The sequence below is a fragment of the Triticum urartu genome, chromosome 3 (genome assembly GCF_003073215.2).
Source record: "Triticum urartu cultivar G1812 chromosome 3, Tu2.1, whole genome shotgun sequence".
Lineage (NCBI taxonomy): Eukaryota > Viridiplantae > Streptophyta > Magnoliopsida > Poales > Poaceae > Triticum > Triticum urartu.
In genome coordinates this window covers 620,246,078-620,266,193 of record NC_053024.1, presented here as the reverse complement: position 1 = coordinate 620,266,193, position 20,116 = coordinate 620,246,078, and positions in this window count along the sequence as shown.

Genomic DNA, 20,116 nt, shown 5'->3' with positions numbered 1-20,116 from the left:
ACTGGCTGGCAATCATCTCCGGATCCCACTGATAGTTAGACTGTCGTGAAGGATCAAATTGTGGTTCCGGTTCTGGCTCCTCGGCTGGTGCAGGGTTCCGGTAGGCATGGATAGCCATCAACGGAACAAGATACTTGCCTACAAACAAATCAAACAAAGCAGGAGCATGCAAGGTAATAGTCTCAGGATGATGTTTATAAAAGAACAATTGATATTTAAGCTCTCTTGCCCTATTCTTAACAATAAAATCATGTGCCACCATAATTTTATAATCTAAATAAACACGAGGCAGCACTTTTTCTTCCTTCTCAGCATGCCTAATAGGTATGTTAAAATGTGCAACTAGGCGTGTAGCATAGATGCCTCCAAAGATGGGACCCTTAGTACGGTTCATACTTAACCGTCTAGCAATAATGTCGCCCATACTAAAAGTGTTATCACTGTATAAACCTTGGATCAAAATAATAATATCAGGGATACTAAGGTTTCCACAGTTTCCGCGACCAATTAAGCAACGACTAGCAAATAATGCAAAGTAACGTAATTCAGGAAAATGTATGCTAGTGATTTGTGCATCGGAAACCTTCCTAGTTTCCCCTAGAGTGATAGTATTAATAAATCCCTCCACATCATCATGATGTGGTTCTTCTGTCTTCCCCCCAAAAGGGACTAAAGAAATCCGACAGAAATCATAAAGTGACATCTCCTTATGCTCATCATATAAATGAAACTCCACCGTAGGTGGTGAGTTCCTAGAATGAAAATGAAAGTTTTGCACAAAGGTATTTGTGTGTAAGAGATACTGATCGCATTGGTCATGGAGGAAAGCAGTGAGGCCTGCATTATGAGTGTAACACCCCGGATGTAATTTTCCTTATATGTATCCCAACTCTTGCCGTTTCCGGCACTAAGTTATTTTATTTCTCCGTTGTCGGGTTTTTGCCTCCGTGTGTTTTTGTCTTTGTCATGCATCTCATATCATGTCATCATGTGCATTGCATTTGCATACGTGTTCGTCTCATGCATCCGAGCATTTTCCCCGTTGTCCGTTTTGCATTCCGGCGCTTCTATGTCCTCCCGTGGTCCTTTCTACCTCTTTTCGTGTGTGGGTGTTAAACATTTCCGGATTGGACCGAGACTTGCCATGCGGCCTTGGTTTACTACTGGTAGACCGTCTGTCAAGTTTCGTGCCATTTGGACTTCATTTGATACTCCAACGGTTAACCGAGGGACCAAAAAGGCCTCGTGTGTGTTGCAGCCCAACACCCCTCCAAACTGGCCCAAAACCCACCTAAACCTCTCCCATCATCTAGAGCGTTCGATCACGATCGCGTGGCCGCAAACCGCACCTCATTTGGAGCTTCCTAGCTCCCTCTACCTCTATTTATAGTCACACCCCGAAATGTTCGGATCTTTCCCTACCCTAACCCTAGTCCATCTCGCCCTGCCGCCACCGGACACGTCCGGCCGCCGCCGGACGAATCCCGCCGCCGCCTCCATCCTACCAGCGCCTGCCACGTCATCCCGCCGGATCCCGCACCGCCAAAGCCCGCCAGGCCCAGCTCGGGCCCTCCCGCTGCCGACCGGGCCCGAGGCATCGCCTCTCCTCGCGTCGCCCTCCTTCCCCAACGTCGTCGCCTGCTCCGCCCCGCCACCTCGCCGGTGTGTCCCGGCCACCGCGCCTGCCTTTGCCGGCTGCCGCGCCCCTCCTCGCTACCTCGCCGCGGCCTCAACGTTGGCGCCGCTCGGCCGTGCCTCACCTCCTCACCGCCCGCGGCCGACGCCGCCATCGCCTCCATCGCCGCGACGAGCCCCTCCGGCGAGCCCCGGCCTCCTTCCTCGACGTCGACAACCATCTACAGTGTTCTCCGATCGTCCACGGGCCACGTGCAAACCAGATCTCAGATCTGAAAACTTCTCACAGTTGACTTTTTCTTCCCGAAACCCTAATTTTTTGCATTCTTTGACATGCCATAACTCTGCATCCGTAGCTCCGATTCGTGCGTGTAGCATATCAAAATGTTCGTCTTGACGAGTAAATCAATTCATCTCATTGCATCATTTTCATTTGAGCTCATCTTGATGCCTGAAATGCTGTTGGAAGAGGGCTATGTGAGGAAAGTTTCAGATCTGTTTCAGCAAATGCCCTTTTGTCATTTTTGCCATGATTAATGTGTGCATGCTATGATCCTAAGCCCTACATGTGTTTTGTAGAATGTAATGCCATCTTTACAGGGGTGTATGCCATGTATTTTTGTGATCTTTGTGGTGACTAGCACAAGCATGCAAAGTAGCTTTGTAGCGACCCGACCCGAATGGGTCAAGTCTCTGTGCTTACGTGTCATCCCTGGATCAGTATGCTGACACACACAGTACTCGAAGGATTTATAACAGAGGTAAATCACATGTATAAAGTAACATAAATACTATTACCTCAATCCAAATATAGCGGAAGCAACAAGGTTGTGGTTTCCCATCAACACCAACGGCAAAGTTGAGTGTAGAAACCGTAACCCTAACGTATCACTTACTCGTCGTAAGAAACCTGCAACATAAGACGTTGCAGCCCGAAACGGGTCAGTACATTGAATGTACTGGCAAATTAACACATATGAGAGAATGATGAAATAGCTATCACTACATGCATTTGGCTGGTGGAAAGCTCTATGGTTACAGGTTTTTGCGTAAAGCCAATTTTTCCTACTGCAAAGGAATAAATTTATTTAACTATCATGGTGGTTGTGAACATTGAGAATGGTTGACAGCATTCTCAATCCCAATTAAAAATAATTAAAACCCAACAACATTAATTAGAAGTAACATGTTGAGATTCACAATGATATTCAAGTACTAGATACTCAAGTTGTCCATAACCGGGGACACGGCTAATCATGTGATTAGTTTGTACTCTGCAGAGGTTTGCGCACTTTTCCCCACAAGACTCGATCGCCTCCGTTTGTTTCTCGCACTACATGGTGTTTGAGAAGACGGATGACCGAGACACAGTCTTTCAGAAGCGCTAGCACCTTACATTGGGTAGACCGTACCACCTACATCCCCTACATCTGCTAGTCCACCCGTAAGAGTTCGCACGACTTAGTCAACTATGCCAGAGCCCATAATGGCTTGTGGCTGCACACGGAAGTTTCTAGCATGAAAGATCTTATGATCCCTTTGAGCCTGGGTGGCGGTCCAAAAAAACAGGCAAGTCCTGATAGACATCAGGTGCCTCAATCCACCCAGATGTGTGTTTAAGTTGCCACCTTAGATAAACCATTAAAATTATCATCTCACATCTGTCATGGATATCACTCACCCAATCCACGTCTACTAGCATAGCATGGCATAATAAGCAACGTAGAAGTAACTCCCAAGGGTTTGATAATAATACAGGTAATAGGTACTACCTCATCTACTTCCCATCCCACAATTTAATTAGATCCTAATCATGCAATGTGTGAGGATTGATCTAATGCAATAAAACATGGGTTGTAGAAAAGGTATGATCAAAGTGTGAACTTGCCTGCAATGTTGATGAAGATGATTCGCACTCAAAACTCGTGATAGATCTACTCGTCACACTCCGGTCAATCTATCGTAAGCAAACAATAGTAACCACACAATAAGTACTCATCTAATGCACAAGTGAAATCGAACAAGAGAACGAACCAGATAGTTCAACTTAAGAACTCCGGTTGCAAAGAAAGAACGAACCGAACAAACGACGAAAAACAAACGGCGGAAGAAAACAACTCGGTTCTAGCAAGTTGAAACTAGGTCAAATTTTACTGTAGCAAAAGCTTGTTCAAGTTGATTAGACGGAACGGCGGTTTCGAGATGAAACTCCAGGCGCTTGAATCACCTGATTCCGATAAACGGGCGAGAAGATAAACTAGAACGAAGATCGGATCTGAGATCGCGATCGCGGAATAAATCCGACGAAAAGAAAAAGAAGAACGGTTATACGAACGGCGTCGTTAACCGGGAATAATCGGTGATCACGTTCGTTGAGACGAACGGTCCGAAAGAAGAACGAAAACCGATCTAGAAAACCGGAACGGTTTGGCGAAGAATCGGAGAGAAAACGAATCGGTAGAGAAGAAAAGAATCGGAACGGTTTATAAGAAAAACCGAACCGAGGGAAAGAAGAGACGCGGCGCGGTACCTCCGGCGAACGGCGGCGACGGCGGCGTTGGGCGGCGGCGGCGGCGGCGGCGGTGCACAAGGCGGCGGCGGTGACGCAGGGCGGCGGCGGCGCGGCAAGGTGCGGCGGTGGCGGTGACGCAGGGCGGCGGCGGCGCGGCAAGGTGGGGCGGTGGCGGTGACGCAGGGCGGCGGCGGCGCGGGTGTGGTGCGGCGGCGGCGGTGACGCAGGGCGGCGGCGGCGCGGCAAGGTGCGGCGGCGGCGGTGGTGACGCAGGGCGGCGCGGCGCTTAGGGCGGCGCGGCGCGGGGCACAAGGGGCGGCGCGGTGTGCTTGGGGCTTTGGGGCCTTGGATTTGATGTGTTTAGAGGGGGGTGTGGGAGTATTTATATTGGGGAGGGGGAGAAAACTTGGTGTAGGGGTCAAGGAATTGGACTAGGACTAGGAAAGAAAAGAGGGAAAAGATCTAGAAAAAAAAACGAAAGTAGATGAATCCTACTAGGAATCCACAAAGGACGGCGGCTCCCTGGCGCCTTGCGCCTGGTGCGGCTCCTCCCTGGGCGTGGCGCGCGATGGCCTCTGGCCTGGCTGGCTCGGTGGCTTGGGCCTTAGGCCCAAGTCGCTGGAGCTCTCTCTCTCTCTTTTCTTTTTTTTTCTAAAACTGTTCCGCGCTCGGAAAAAAAACAAAACGAGATCTAAACGAACTCCAAATCTAATAAAGTAAATTTTCCCGACTCCTAAAAATGAGTCGAACAAAATGAACTTTACTCCGGGCCTAAAAAGCAATTTTGAAAACGCGCATTTTTCCCTATCCAAATAAAATGCAAATAAACTCCGGAAAAAAAATTTGATCTATTTATTAAATCTTCATTTTTCCTAATTTTGGGAAAGTCATATTATTCCCTCTCTTATATTTTTTTGATATCGGAAAAATAATTGAAGATGAAATAAATAAATCAAATGATCCTCTTTTCCAATTCGAGAAAACTCTCAAATAAGAAAATAACGAAATCTCCAACTCTCTCCGAAGGTCCTTGAGCTGCGTGAAATTTCTAGGATCGACCAAAAAGCAAGAAAATAAGATATGCATGATGATCTAATATTCCAAGTTGAAAATAAAATAAATTCAAAGAACTTTGAATTTAATTCTTTGAAACTCCCAACTCATATTTCATATAATTTGAAGAAGTCATTTTATCTTCTCTCATGAAAATCATTGAGTCGCATAAAGTTTCAGAATTGGAATATTTTCAAATGAAATTCAAATATTTTCAACACCCCTTGTCATTTAAATAAATGGAAGAAGTCATGCCATCTTCTCTCCGGGGTTTAGTGTTTGAAAAGCATTTGAATTCATAGAGATCAGAAAGCAAATATGAAAGTTTGGGAAAGTCCTTTTATTCCCTCTCATTTAACTTTCAAAAGAATTCGAATTTCACTCAATTCACGCAATCAATCAAACAATCAACCAATCTATCTATGTGTTTATAACATTCCAAAATTTAGAATTTTGGGATGTTACAAACCTACCACCCTTAAAAGGAATCTCGTCCTCGAGATTCGGAGAGGCTAGAAAGAAAAGGTTAGGGTTTGGGGGTCTTCTCAAAATCCATCGATCATCAAACGGGGTCTGGGGTGCTACCACCCTTAGAAGCATGGTTACGGTTCCATCAAAACTCATATACTTCATCCATATTACAGCGTCGGTCTTCTTAGATCTTCAGGATAATTCCTTATCTGAGCTCTTATGGTAGTGGCATAACCTTTACCACAATTCTTCTATCCTTTCATCTTGGTAAGGTTCTTCCGAGATTGGGTCTTCTTAGCTGACGGTCTGGCGCCAAGACTAAACAACTATCGATATCTCATGGTGGTCAACAATTTATGGTTTCTCCTGCAGGAAATGGGTCTGGGTTGATCCTCACCGTATAACCTACGGTTGGAAAAAGCTGCCGTGTACAAGGGAAAAATTACGTATACCATTCTAAGGTTTAACAAGGTTTAATATCGTCGTCTCTCTACTATAGGCAAGTCACTCAGACTTACTATCCCATATAGCAAGGCGAATAATAAGAGTAAGTCGGTATGGTGATCAATCCATCCCGCACCCAAATCATTACCATGTATACAGTTTAGCGAATCTCGCATTCTAACACTCGGTCATCCTCACAAGCATTGCAGAATTTCTCTTGTCGACGAACTAAGTTCGGATATATCCATTGATTCTGCAAGCTAAACAAACATCTATCGTTCCTTCCCAACTCTCAGGTTTTGCGTAAACTCCTATAAAATCGTCTGTCGACAAAGGTATATCCACTTCCAGGGTTTTTTCCTTCAGCAAGATGGTGCTTGCTTCTTGGCAGGTCCTGGGGCCTGTGGGTTATGGCCCATCTCATCACTTGTAGTCCTTGATCTTATCATCGGGCAACTTATCGTTATTCCAACATCTAACTTCCTAGTATTCTTAAATCCATCCAATTGTATCATCTTCCTTCCTTCTATTGGCACCAACATTAGGACATGATTACTCTGACTCATCATGGAGTTTCCATTGATCCATATTTCCGACATCATACCTCCTTTATATCCAATAGTAATTTATTTCTTCATCCTCGGGGTATATCCCTCATACCGAGGTAAAACTTATACTTATGAAGTCCGTATTCCACTTCGTGGAACATCATTATCCTTTCCGCGGTCAAGCGTCCTTACAGGGGAATATTGGCCATCTCTGCATGGCACTTCTTCAACAGGGAAACGTGAAACACATCTTGAACTCCTAACAGTCCTTCGGGTGACTCCAACTTGTTGGCCACTTCTCCATACGCTCCAAAACTCGGTATGGTCCTACAAATCTTGGGGCTAACTGTCCCTTAACTCCAATCCGTTTAACTCCTCGCAGAGGGAACACATGAAGACATGCTCTATCTCCAATTTCATAGACTACCTCCTTGAGTTTGTGAGTCTACATAACTCTTCTGCCTGGACTGAGCTACCTTCAGCCTATCTCAAATCAACTTAACATTCTCTTCTGACTCCTTGATCACATTTGGTCCAAACAACTGTCGGTCTCCAACTTCATCCCACATACTCTTGGGGCATCACACATATCGAGACAAAACTCGTATTCATTTTGTCCAAAAATCCACGCAGTGGAGTATCTTTATCCTTTCTGGGGGTCAAGGTTCTTACAGGGTACTTTCACCCTTAAAATGCACAAATCTTCCATAGACCATATTTCTCTTATCCTCAAAATGGTCAAAATTTTCCTCATAGAGTAACAGCTCATAAAATCCATATCAGTACCAACGATGCTACTTTATTCATTCTCAAATTATTACAATCTCCTGTTTTTCCATTACATGCCTCACCTCAATATAAAAGAAAAATGTTCTCACTTCTACTACTCCATTACTTCTGTTGCAAACTCAACTATCTAGCACAGGTTTCCTTCTCCTTGGGGCATTCTCTGGCAAAGTGCCCTGCTTCATTACAACGGAAACATATTACTTCTGACAAGTTTCGAGGTTTCCTTGTGATTGTATAGCCTCCTGGGGTCCTCATCTTTCCTTTTGGGCAATCATTGAAGTGGTGTCCTGAATTTTTGCACCTGAAACATGTGATATGACTCAGGTCCTTCCTGGAATCCAATCTACGTCTCTTTCTGGATTTTTCCATTCCAACCAGAGCTTCTATTTCCTGTGGGTCATACTCTACTTCCTTTGTCGGGAATTCTACTAGATCCCCATTCATACAATTTTGAGATACGTGTCCTTCTTCTCCACATGAATAGCAAGACTTGGTGCAGGGTTTAATTGGTTCCTCTTTCGGTGTGTCCTCCACCTCTTCCTTCATCACGGGTTCTTCTAAACTTTCCATGAGGGCTCCTTTCATTGCTTCTTCCTTCTGCTGGATGGTTCTTTGTACCAAGGGGTAAATGTGACACTGTGCAGGGTAGTGGGTAGTCCCTTCACACAAGAAACAAGTGATCTGCCTAGTTGGGCATTCTTCAGCTGGGTGACTTCCTTCACAATTAGGGCATTCATCCTCGTGTTCTTTATGGGTGTGTCCGATTTCTCCACAAATCTTGCATGCACATGGTTTCCTCATATCCTTTCCATAAGGCTTCAACTTCTGGGACACAAACTGAGACTTTAGCAAAGTCAACTTAAATTCTTTCCAAGTGGTTACTCCTTGCCATCCATTGATGGTTTGGTACATCCTCCACCAAGTAGCAGCACCTCTTTCAAAGCATTGAAGAGCATGCTGGGCCATATCCTTTCCAACTATAGGGTTATTCTCCATGCGATCCTCCATGTTCTGAATCCATCGGTCTGTCTCCAATTGGCTCATCGGTCCCGAAAATATAAGCTCATCTTCATTCATCCTCTATTGGGTCCATGTGGGTTTTGGGGTGAGATAAGAGAGATAGAGAGGGATGCACACAATACAAACAACAGTTTTGAAAAGACAGATTTTATTTGTGGCTGTCGGGAAAACATCAAACAAATGACAGCTCACAAACATCGCATCTAACGCAGGTATATAACAGGGGTTTGGTCTTCTAAAGGTCAACATCGCCAAACTCTTCAAGTCTTGTTCATGCCTCCAATGGCTTCTTCCAATCATGCTTGTCCTTCTCAAGTTCTTTTGCCAGATCAACTCTGTTGACGCGAAGTCTCTCGTGACATCCTTTAATATTCTGGAGTTGTATTCCAAACTTCTAGGTTTCAACATCCTTGGCATGAGCCATGGTCATACTGTCCCTCAGTTCTTGACAATTCTCCGGTATCTCGAGGTTGTAGCTCCTCTAGATTGGCTACTTTCAGCTTTTGGTCTTAAGTTCTTCACGAAATGCTTCCTTGTCTAATACGACTTCCTGGAGCTCCACCTTAAACTTCTTGATGTAATACTCCAGATCTTGGTGTTACACCAGCTAAGGTTAAAACTTCATCTTATGATAGGTGCTCTATCAGCCTTCTTCCATCAAATCCATTCTGATGACATGCATCCTTAACTCAGCACGGTGACAGTAGCATCAGCGGGCGATGACATCACGGATAACCATGTTTCTGCTCTTTTCATTCATGAGCTATCATTCCATAGTTGATATCTTCTGCCTTAGGGTTTTTCTTAACAGAACTTTGAGTTCTCATGCTCCTTGTTTCGGTCTTTCTCCCATACACCTTGATCTCGGGTATTGACAGCTTCCATAGTCTGCCAAGTTCCATAAGGGTAGCCTTCCTAGGCCATACAAATCTAGGGATTCTTCAGAGCCTTCAGATTCTCCTAGTCTTCGGAGTCTTCAACCGTTGTAGTTTCCATTATTCAGATGCACGGAAAATACTCTTCATTTCGAAGTGGCCTTAGTTGTCCGATATCTCATACTTCTTGGGGTGGTCTCATCAGTCGAATCTTCGTGTGGTTAAAAGGGGAAAGGGGTATGGTCTCACTAAAGGAAATTTTGAATAAACACAGAAGAGAAGAGAGGTAAAAGATCTTTTTGAAAGGGAAAGGTGTAGAGAAAAATCTTTGCTACGGGCTTGCCAATTTCTAGGGTCACGTCCTACAGTCAACATGTGCTCTGATACCATCTTGTAGCGACCCGACCCGAATGGTCAAGTCTCTGTGCTTACGTGTCATCCCTGGATCAGGTATGCTGACACACACAGTACTCGAAGGATTTATAACAGAGGTAAATCACATGTATAAAGTAACGTAAATACTATTACCTCAATCCAAATATAGCGGAAGCAACAAGGTTGTGTTTCCCATCAACACCAACGGCAAAGTTGAGTGTAGAAACCGTAACCCTAACGTATCACTTACTCGTCGTAAGAAACCTGCAACATGAGACGTTGCAGCCCGAAACGGGTCAGTACATTGAATGTACTGGCAAATTCACACCATAGAGAAATGATGAACAATGGCTATCACTACATGCATATTTGGCTGGTGGAAAAGCTCTATGGTTATAAGGTTTTTGCGTAAAGCCAATTTTTCCCTACTACAAAGGAATAAATTTATTTAACTATCATGGTGGTTGTGAAACATTGAGAATGGTTGACAGCATTCTCAATCCCAATTAAAAATAATTAAAACCCAATAACATTAATTAGAAGTAACATGTTGAGATTCACAATGATATTCAAGTACTAGATACTCAAGTTGTCCATAACCGGGGACACGGCTAATCATGATTAGTTTGTTACTCTGCAGAGGTTTGCGCACTTTTCCCCACAAGACTCGATCGCCTCCGTTTGGTTTCTCGCACTACATGGTGTTTGAGAAGACGGATGACCGAGACATAGTCTTTCAGAAGCGCTAGCACCTTACATGTGGGGTAGACCGGTACACCTACATCCCCTACATCTGCTAGTCCACCCCGTAAGAGTTCGCACTACTTAGTCAACTATGCCAGAGCCCATAATGGCTTGTGGCTGCACACGGAAGTTTCTAGCATGAATTATCTTATGATCCCTTTGAGCCTGGGTGGCGGTCCAAAAAAAAACAGGCAAGTCCTGATAGACATCAGGTGCCTCAATCCACCCAGATGTGTGTTTAAGTTGCCACCTTAGATAAACCATTAAAATTATCATCTCACATCTGTCATGGATATCACTCACCCAATCCACGTCTACTAGCATAGCATGGCATAATAAGCAACGTAGAAGTAACTCCCAAGGGTTTGATAATAATACAGGTAATAGGTACTACCTCATCTACTTCCCATCCCACAATTTAATTAGATCCTAATCATGCAATGTGTGAGGATTGATCTAATGCAATAAAACATGGGTTGTAGAAAAGGTATGATCAAAGTGTGAACTTGCCTGCAATGTTGATGAAGATGATTCGCACTCAAAACTCGTGATAGATCTACTCGTCACACTGCGGTCGATCTATCGTAAGCAAACAATAGTAACCACAAAATAAGTACTCATCTAATGCACAAGTAAAACTCGAACAAGAGAACGAACCAGATAGTTCAACTTAAGAACTCCGGTTGCAAAGAAAGAAAGAACCGAACAAACGACGGAAAACGGCGGAAAAAAACAACTCGGTTCTAGCAAGTTGAAACTAGGTCAAATTTTACTGTAGCAAAAGCTTGTTCAAGTTGATTAGACGGAACGGCGGTTTCGAGATGAAACTCCAGGCGCTTGAATCACCTGATTCCGATAAACGAGCGAGAAGATAAACTAGAACGAAGATCGGATCTGAGATCGCGATCGCGGAATAAATCCGACGAGAAGAAAAAGAAGAACGGTTATACGAACAGGCGTCGTTAACCGTGAAATAATCGGTGATCACGTTCGTTGAGACGAACGGTCCGAAAGAAGAACGAAAACCGATCTAGAAAACCGGAACGGTTTGGCGAAGAATCGGAGAGAAAACGAATCGGTAGAGAAGAAAAGAATCGGAACGGTTTATAAGATAAACCGAACCGAGGGAAAGAAGAGACGCGGCGCGGTACCTCCGGCGAACGGCGGCGACGGCGGCGTTGGGCGGCGGCGGCGGTGGTGACGCAGGGCGGCGGCGACGCGGTGACGCAGGGCGGTGGCGGCGCGGTGACGCAGGGCGGCGGCGGCGCGGCAAGGTGCGGCGGCGGCGGTGACGCAGGGCGGCGCGGCGGCGGCGCGGCAAGGTGCGGTGGTGGCGGTGACGCAGGGCGGCGGCGGCGCGGCAAGGTGCGACGGCGGCGGTGACGCAGGGCGGCGGCGGCGCGGCAAGGTGCGGCGGCGGCGGTGGTGACGCAGGGCGGCGCGGCGCTTAGGGCGGCGCGGCGCGGGGCACAAGGGGCGGCGCGGTGTGCTTGGGGCTTTGGGGCCTTGGATTTGATGTGTTTAGAGGGGGGTGTGGGAGTATTTATATTGGGGAGGGGGAGAAAACTTGGTGTAGGGGTCAAGGAATTGGACTAGGACTAGGAAAGAAAAGAGGGAAAAGATCTAGAAAAAAAAACGAAAGTAGATGAATCCTACTAGGAATCCACAAAGGACGGCGGCTCCCTGGCGCCTTGCGCCTGGTGCGGCTCCTCCCTGGGCGTGGCGCGCGATGGCCTCTGGCCTGGCTGGCTCGGTGGCTTGGGCCTTAGGCCCAAGTCGCTGGAGCTCTCTCTCTCTCTTTTCTTTTTTTTTCTAAAACTGTTCCGCGCTCGGAAAAAAAAACAAAACGAGATCTAAACGAACTCCAAATCTAATAAAGTAAATTTTCTCCGACTCCTAAAAATGAGTCGAACAAAATGAACTTTACTCCGGGCCTAAAAAGCAAATTTTGAAAACGCACATTTTTCCCTATCCAAATAAAATGCAAATAAACTCCGGAAAAATAAAATTGATCTATTTATTAAATCTTCATTTTTTCCTAAATTTGGGAAAGTCATATTATTCCCTCTCTCATATTTTTTTTGATAATGGAAAAATAATTGAAGATGAAATAAATAAATCAAATGATCCTCTTTTCCAATTCGAGAAAACTCTCAAATAAGAAAATAACGAAATCTCCAACTCTCTCCGAAGGTCCTTGAGCTGCGTGAAATTTCTAGGATCGACCAAAAAGCAAGAAAATAAGATATGCATGATGATCTAATATTCCAAGTTGAAAATAAAATAAATTCAAAGAACTTTGAATTTAATTCTTTGAAACTCCCAACTCATATTTCATATAATTTGAAGAAGTCATTTTATCTTCTCTCATGAAAATCATTGAGTCGCATAAAGTTTCAGAATTGGAATATTTTCAAATGAAATTCAAATATTTTCAACACCCCTTGTCATTTAAATAAATGGAAGAAGTCATGTCATCTTCTCTCCGGGGTTTAGTGTTTGAAAAGCATTTGAATTCATAGAGATCAGAAAGCAAATATGAAAGTTTGGGAAAGTCCTTTTATTCCCTCTCATTTAACTTTCAAAAGAATTCGAATTTCACTCAATTCACGCAATCAATCAAACAATCAATCAATCTATCTATGTGTTTATAACATTCCAAAATTTAGAATTTTGGGATGTTAGAAGCTTACTCAATGATGTTGATTTCAGGGACTTAGAATTTCACTAAGTCCTTGTCCTGTTATTGCTTTTATGCCATATGTTCATGTTGTTTCCTAGTGATCCGTGCCTCCTTTGAGCATGATCAGTAAGGATGTTTTGTAGATATTGTGGTGCTCTATCCATCCGTGTCTTTGTTTGAAATTATGGAGCACCCTAGCTTGAGTCAATCGAGCTCTACTTTTGCTATAAAATGTTCCTGGCAGATTGTTAACATGTTTAGCGATTTTGCCGAGCTTGTTGTTGTTGATCCGTGCATCCTATATTGTTGTTCTTGCCATGTCTAGCTTCTATGCCATGTCTATTTGCTGGGTGTGTGCTTAGATTATCATGCAATGCCTTGTAGTGAGTGCATCGAGCTCGTAAACATGCCTACTTGTTAATCTGTTTTGCATGCTCCAGTTTTTCACTAAGTCTGAATCTGTTTATGTTTTTGCTATATTCACATGCTTGCAATTGTATTTTCTGATCCCTTTTGGCTTATGGTCACTAAGGGACTTTTGTTATATGCTTATATTAGCTTCATGCCATGCCTTGCTTTGCCATGATATGTTCCTGTAGCATGTAGTTATCGTGCTCTAAACATTGCTTCCTGATGATAAATTCCTGATTTGTTGTTATTTCACTAAGTCTGAAACTTGTAATCATTTGCACTTTTGCCATGCTTGTTTGAACCTGTTAATGGATGAATTAGCTGTAGCTTAGTGTTCATCTTTTGTCAAGCATCATGAGTGGATCCTTGCCATGTATTTTTTTGTCATGTTGGAGTGTTGTAGCATGTTGTTCTTGATGCATTTAGGAGGCTACTTGCTGTTTATCGCAGACCGGTGTCATATTTGTTTTGATTGCCATTTCCAAACCGTGCATCCGATTCCGGTGATCTTTATATCGATTTCGACCGAAATCATCTCACCTTTCCAGTGGCACTCTTGGTTTCCAAGTTGAGTCTAGGTTCAATCATTCCTTTCCAAATTATGCCTATGCATCACATATCGCATCCCGCATATCATACCATGCTTGCATCATGTTGCTTGAGCATTGCACGTGGTTGATTGTGTTCATTTTGCTTGTTGTTCTTGCTTGAGTAGAGCCGGGAGACGAGTACGTGAACGAGGAGCCCGTTGAGTATACTTACGAGGATCAAGGCAACTCTGAGAACTTTGCAGGCAAGATGACCATACCCTCGAAATCACTTCTATCTTTGCTTGCTAGATGCTCGCTCTTTTGCTATGCCTATGCTACGATACCTACCACTTGCTTATCATGCCTCCCATATTGCCATGTCCAACCTCTAACACACCATGTCCTAGCAAACCGTTGTTTGGCTATGTTACCGCTTTGCTCAGCCCCTCTTATAGCGTTGCTAGTTGCAGGTGAAGATTGGAGATTGTTCCTTGTTGAAACATGTTTATTGTTGGGATATCATAATATTATCTTGTTTATCTTAATGCACCTATATACTTGGTAAAGGGTGGAAGGCTCGGCCTTATGCCTAGTGTTTTGTTCCACTCTTGCCGCCCTAGTTTCCGTCATATCGGTGTTATGTTCCCGGTTTTTGCGTTCCTTCACGGTTGGGTTATAATGGGAACCCCTTGACAGTTCGCCTTGAATAAAACTCCTCCAGCAATTCCCAACCTTGGTTTTACCATTCGCCACCTAGCCTCTTTTTCCCTTGGGTTTCCGAAGCCCAAGGGTCATCTTTATTAAAAACCCCTGGGCCAGTGCTCCTCTGAGTGTTGGTCCAAACTGGGCAGCCTGCGGGGCCACCTCGGGGAAACTCGAGGGTTGGTTTTACTCGTAGCTTGACCTATCTGAGTGTGCCCTGAGAACGAGATATGTGCAGCTCATATCAGGATTTGTCGGCACATTCGGGCGGTGTTGCTGGACTTGTTTTACCATTGTCGAGGATGTCTTGTAACCGGGATGCCGAGTCTGATCGGATTGTCTTGGGAGAAGGAATATCATTCGTTGACCGTGAGAGCTTGTGATGGGCTAAGTTGGGACTCCCCTGCAGGGATTTGAACTTTCGAAAGACGTGCCCGTGGTTATGGGCAGATGGGAATTTGTTAATGTCCGGTTGTAGATAACATGAAATTTAACTTAATTAAAATGCATCAACCGCGTGTGTAACCGTGATGGTCTCTTCTCGGCGGAGTCCGGGAAGTGAACACGGTGTTGGAGTAATGTTTGACGTAGGTTGTTCTAGGATCACTTCTTGATCATAGTTGTTCGACCGTGCTTTTGCCTTCTCTTTTCGCTCTCATTTGCGTATGTTAGCCGCCATATATGCTAGTCGCTTGTTGCAGCTCCACATCATACCTTTACCTTACATATAAGCTTAAATAGTCTTGATCACGAGGGTGCGAGATTGCTGAGTCCCCGTGACTCACAGATTACTTCCAAACCAGATGCAGGGACCGATGATACCGCTCCAGATGATATGACCGAGCTCAAGTGGGAGTTCGATGAAGGCTCTCGTCGTTACTATGTGTCTTTCCCAGATGATCAGTAGTGGTGCCCAGTTGGGGCGATCGGGGACTTTGTCGCATTTCGGGGTTGATCTTTATTTTGGTATCGTAGTCAAACCCTGAGTGTATTGGATGAGTGTAATGATTTATTTATGTATTTGTGTGACGTGGCGAGTGTAAGCCAACTATGTACTTTTCCCCTTTATTTATTTACATGGGTTGTTGTGAAGATTACCTCACTTGCGACATTGCTTTCAATGCGGTTATGCCTCTAAGTCGTGCTTCGACACATGGGAGATATAGCCGCATCGAGGGCATTACAATGAGCCAACTCATGAAAATCTTCATAAATCCCGGCTGCTCTTAAGAAATCCTCGGAAGGCCATTCACACGCCCGAACCTCCGCGGTGCGTGGCAAATTATACTTAGGCTTCGATGCCTTTTCCTTCGAGCTTTGGCTCGATGAGACCCTCAATAATCTCCTCATCATTTTCTGAAAAAATCTGAAATTTTTAGTAACTTCAAAATAAAAGTAAACCAAACTCAATAATATCGATAGCAACTACTCCTACAAGTGCCTAGGGCCTATATCAAGCATCAAAACTAGTTTTGACCATATAAATTTGACATGCAAGCTCAAGAGCAGGGTCACCTAAGCAGCAAAAATTTGCAATGAATAAAGCACTAGAACAAAAACTAATTGGACCAATGGAGGAGTCACATACCAAGGAACAATCTCCCCAAGCAGTTTTGTGAGAGGTGCTTTGAGCAAGGAGATCAAAAATGGCAGCAAAACGAGCTTGGACTCGGGTTTGAGTTGGTTTTTCGTGTTTGGGGGAGGAAGATGAAGTGTGTGGCTGAAAGAATAAGTGGAGGACGGCCACCATGGGCCCATGAGGCAGGGGGGCGCGCCCTCCACCCTCGTGGCAAGGTGGTTGGCCCCCCTGGTGTGTTCTTTGTTCCATAAATCCTCAAATATTCTAGAAAAAATCATATTTAATTTTCAGGGCATTTGGAGAACTTTTATTTTCGAGGTATTTTTATATTGCACGGATAATCAGATAACAGACAGAAAATTATTTATTTATACTTTATTTCAACTAAATAACAGAAAGTAAAAGTGGGGTATAGAAGGTTGTGCTTCTAATTTCATCCATCTCATGCTCGTCAAAAGGAATCCACTAACAAGGTTGATCAAGTCTTGTTAAGAAACCCATTCCGATTAACATGAAACCGGAGAAATTTCGATTAACACTAGGTTACCTCAACAGGGATATGCACATCCCCAATAATAAGTATATCATATTTCTTCTTGACAGTAGGAAGAGGAAATTCAAAACCTCCAAATATAATCGATGGAATTTTTCCGATAGAATTGATACTATGAACTTGAGGTTGTTTTCTCCGAAAGTGTACAGTATGCTCATTACCATTAACATGAAAAGTGACATTGCCTTTGTTGCAATCAATAACAGCCCCTGCAGTATTAAGAAAAGGTCTTCCAAGAATAATAGGCATACTATCGTCCTCGGGAATATCAAGAATAACAAAGTCTGTTAAAATAGTAACGTTTGCAACCACAACAGGCACTGTAAGTGCATCTAGTGCCACCCCTAGTTGGTTTTGGAGTATTGACGACAAACCTAGTTGAGGGACTAATGTGTTTGTGAGAATTGCAGGATAACACAGGTAGAAGTCCCTCATTGATTCGGTTTTCCTACCAGAGATGACCCCTAAAAATGTATGAAGACATTGATGTCAAAGGTGGTATATGAAGATATTCACATTGAAGACTATGACAAGAGAAGACATCGCATGAAGCCTATGGAGCTCGAAGACTTAGGTCTTTCGTAGTTCTTTTTCTTCTTTGTTGAGTCATAGGAACCACCGTACTGTTAAGTGGGGTCCAAGAGAACCAGTCAGAATGATGAAGTGATGCTTAACCAAAACCTATGTCTTCGAGTGAAGACTACGAGAGCGAATCTTGTCCAGAGTCGGACAAGTCAGCTTTGCTTGTAGCCCAAGTAAAGTTGCCGTGTGTGTTTGAAATCTGACCGTTGGAACACGTGTCAGTTCCTTAGTGACCCAGGGTCATTTCGGATAAATCAGGTCGGGTTGCCCAGTGGCTATAAATAGCCCACCCCCTACAACCATAAACGGTTGGCTGCTCAGAGTTAGAGTACGACTTTTGTCGTTTGAGAGCAACCCACCTCGAAGCCTTTGAGAGAGAATTCCTTGCGAGGATAAAGCCCTAAGCACCCAGAGCCAAAGAGAGTTAAGGCATCACTTAAGTCTTCTTGTCTGTGTGATCTGATGACTTATTACACTTGAGGACTGTGAATCCTCCAGCCGGTTAGGCGTCGCGTTCTGAGCATCCAAGAGACATTGTGGATCACCGGTGAACGAAGTCTGTGAAGGTTTGGGAGTCTACCTTGAAGGCTTACCAGAGTGATTGGGCGAGGTCTGTGTGACCTTAGCTCAAGGGGAATACGGTGAGGACTGGGTGTCCTGAGCTGCGTGTTCAGGACTGGGTGTCCGGGACTGTGTGTCCTCAGGTTTAAATACCTAGCCGCCCTAACTAGACGTACAGTTGTCACAGCAACTGGAACTGGTCCAACAAATCATTGTCTTCAACGAGTCACTGGTTTCATCCTTCCCTTCCCTTTACTTACTGTTGGTCCTTGTGAAGTCATTGTATGATTGCACTATCTTTTGTCTTCACTGACTGACTGCGTGTTCCATTTGGTTTCATAATATCTTCCTACCTGATCCTTACTACCTAGCTGCTATTGGTCATTGTGCTTTCACTTCATTGAATACTTGACTATGGTTTGCCTAGTGTAGTCTACCTTCCGTTGCATCGTAATAGGTTTATTTCTATCGTTTGTCTTCGAAACTCCCATGTTTTGAAGACTTTCATAAAAATCGCCTATTCACCCTCCCCCCTTCTAGTCGATATAACGCACTTTCAATTGGTATCAGAGCAAGGTACTCCCTTGTTCTGTGTGATTTGGTTTAACCACCTGGAGTTTTAGCTATGTTGACTGCAGGGATAATTAAAGTCTCCGCTGTGTGCCCCGTCTTCGATGGAACTAAATATCCCTACTAGAAAATAAGATGCGCATGCATCCTGAAGCCATTGACGTCGACCTATGGTATGTCGTCAAGAACGGCGTTCCCAAGGCTGGAGAAGGTGTCACTGCTACTGATGTCAAGAAGTTCATTCAACTGGACTCTACTGCCAAGAATATCATCTGTGGTCATCTGACCAAAGGACAGTATGGCCGTGTGAGTGCTTTGGAAACATCTAAGCTAGTCTGGGACTGGCTCTCCAAGGTCAACGAAGGCGTCTCAACCTAGAGAGATCAGAGAATCACTGTCCTTCACAACCTCTTCAACCGCTTCAAGAGAAATGACAATGAGAATGTCCAGCTCACGTTTGATCGACTCACTGACATCACAAATGAGCTTCAAGCCCTTGGCGCTACTGAGATCACCAAGCATGAAGTCGTCAAGACACTACTGAGATCACTTGACAGTTCATTTGACACCCTAGCCCTGATGATTCAAGAACGTCCTGATTTCAAGACACTCGATCCGTCTGACATACTTGAGAGGCTCAACACACATGAGTTCCAGCTTTCTGAGAAAAGAGATATCTACGGTCCAAACTATGGGCGAACTCGTGCCTTGAAGGCAAAAGTTGTCTCCTCATCTGAGAAGAATCTGACAGCAGTTCTGATGATCCTGAAGACATTGGAAAGGAACTTGCTATGCTTGTGAAGAAGTTCCAAAAATTCACCAAGAAGAAAGGCTTCAGAAATTCTTCACGATCAAGCTCAAGGAATGATGAAGCTTCTGCTCATGACTACAAGAAAAGATCATGCCACAAGTGCAAGAAACCCGGCCACTACATCTCTGAGTGTCCGCAGTGGGACAATGAGAACAAGAAGAAGAAGAGCAAGGAGTATGACTCCGACGACAAGAAGAAGAAGAAATACTCAAAGTCTTCTTCCAAGTCTTCCTCCAAGTCTTCATCACACAAGAAGAGCTCATCTGGTAATGCACGTGCGTTTGTTGGCAAGGAAATGGATTCAGAGGAGGAGTCCGCTTCTGAGGAGGCAGAGGTGGAGTCTGAGGAGGAGTCCAATTCTGGCGTTGCGAGTCTGGCTACAGCATACGTTGCCAAGTCCATCTTCAACACTGAAGACAATGACTCCATCACCAACACCGATGCAAATGACAAGGACTACTCCGCTCCTACCTACTACTTCATGGCACGCGGTGCCAAGGTAAACACACGCACTACTCACTATCAAACATCTAGTGACGATGACTCTGACTGTGGTTCCAAACCCAGCTACAAAACACTCGCTAAAATTGCAAATGAACAACAGAAAACCATGGAACACATTCAAAAATTGTTAGACAAAAGCGATGATCTGTTAGACGCTGAAATGA